We start from the raw sequence: 1,971 nt of genomic DNA on the forward strand, positions 1-1,971 counted from the left end.
TCACTTAGTTTCAAAGGCTATCACTATAGTTAAACCTTGTTAGTATGAAAGAGAAAAATGTTATCAATATAGTTAAATGTAATTAGTATGAAAAAGAAAAATGCAGTTGCTTGTAGGAGAGAAATCTTTGTATTAAAAGCAACAATTCTAAGAGTGGACAAGAAATCAAGATGTTTATGAGTGATTAAAAGAGTAATTTTCATTTAATCATTTCTTAAACAAGATATTTATTTGGCTATGAGGTTCATATCTATTTAAATAGTACTCCATTGAGATGATAGAAATGAAATGTGCTCACCTCATTGCAGATAGTTGATTAGTACAAATGGGAAAAAAGACACAAAATTGATAACGATAGAAGTAGAAGTAATTTTAAGATACCTAAGTTAAATAAAGTTTTATCAATAAAGAAGATGACTAGGATGCCAAACTCGATAGGAACTAGGTGGTAATTTGTTGGATAGGAGATTAGGAGGAAGGTTGAAAAGAGGCATATTGATGTTGGAGGCATGAGGTAGGCAAGCATGGGCACAAAGGATTAACTCTTCTGAATCTACCTTTGGTGGGAAGAAGAATGCAAATTCTAATAAAATTGAATGCAAAAAACATGTAATGCCATGTTCCTGTGGTCCTTAAGGATAATGATCAATCACTATCATTTAGATAACTTAATTTTTCCAACAATAGTGACAGAGTTTAACAGACCAATTGAAACCAAACTTTAAGAAGATTCGAATTATCTCTAGACTTTGAAAGTTTGATGGTGTGCATCTGCATTTAACTACAAGCATACAATGTAGACAACTAAATCCTACATCCACAAATATGAATTTAATAATAATCCTCTTCTATCAATATATATTGTACATAGATCAAGGAGCACTTTGATTTCACAACAAGAATGGATGAAATCACTCCTTTAAGTCTAATTTACCAGCGAGCTAGCTATTACTTTGTCTTAACCATAACTGATAATTAATGAATTTAAGTGGAATTTTAAATAACATCTTAAACTTGTTTTCTAGTAAAATATTTAAGTAAATATTCATTTACATTACATAAAACGATATATAATTTATTGTCAAAGTTAAACATTATAGCTTCTCTAATTCAAAGACGAATTAATAGCAGACAAATCCCCATTGACAGGAACTAATAAGTTCCACTACATATTTAGAGTATCGCCATTGAGAGGAACTAATAAGTTCCACTACATATTTAGAGTATCCCCATTGAGAGGAACTAATAAGTTCCACTACATATTTAGAGTGTGTGAATAATGTTCACAAGGTAATTGATGTAGCCTCATTCATGAAGAGAAACTAAGTGGTTCAATTTTGGGATATCATTAAATAATGGCATGGGTAGTTGATGTAACTTTATTAATGAAGGCCAACTAAGTGGTTGGGTTTTGTGATATTTACAGATATAGAATCCATGTAATATGATCTCAATAATTAATATTTTATTGGAACTCTACCCACTAAGTGGTTAAGTATCGAGATATGGTTAATATTAGGTAAATTTGATTTGGTGAAATAGTTAGGGTTGTTAGGTCAATAGTGGTGGTTTTGGGCAGTTTATTGGTGACCCGTAGTAGTGAAACTATGGTATTATAAAATAAACTTAAAATAAACTATAAAAGTCACCAACAACACACTAGATGTACATGGAAAGAAAAAATCATGAGAAAAAGGATTAATTAGCATTAATTCATTATCAAAATTAAATACATTAAATATATTAACATCAAGTATATATGAGTCATATTTCACCCCTTTAATTTTCAATTTACTTTTTTATGCCATCTATGAGATAATACCATGGATAACTTCTCGTACATCATAGATAATACCATGGATAACTTCTCGTAGATCATGGATAGTAAATTAACTCCCATGGAGTCCACCACCTAATTCATGTGCCTTTATTAATTAAGGTCCGTTAAGTGGTTAGGTTTTGGGATGTTTA

The sequence above is a fragment of the Pinus tabuliformis genome, chromosome 5_1, assembly GCF_031772625.1.
Source record: "Pinus tabuliformis cultivar Carrire ecotype Pingquan chromosome 5_1, CPIR1, whole genome shotgun sequence".
NCBI classification, from domain to species: domain Eukaryota; kingdom Viridiplantae; phylum Streptophyta; class Pinopsida; order Pinales; family Pinaceae; genus Pinus; species Pinus tabuliformis.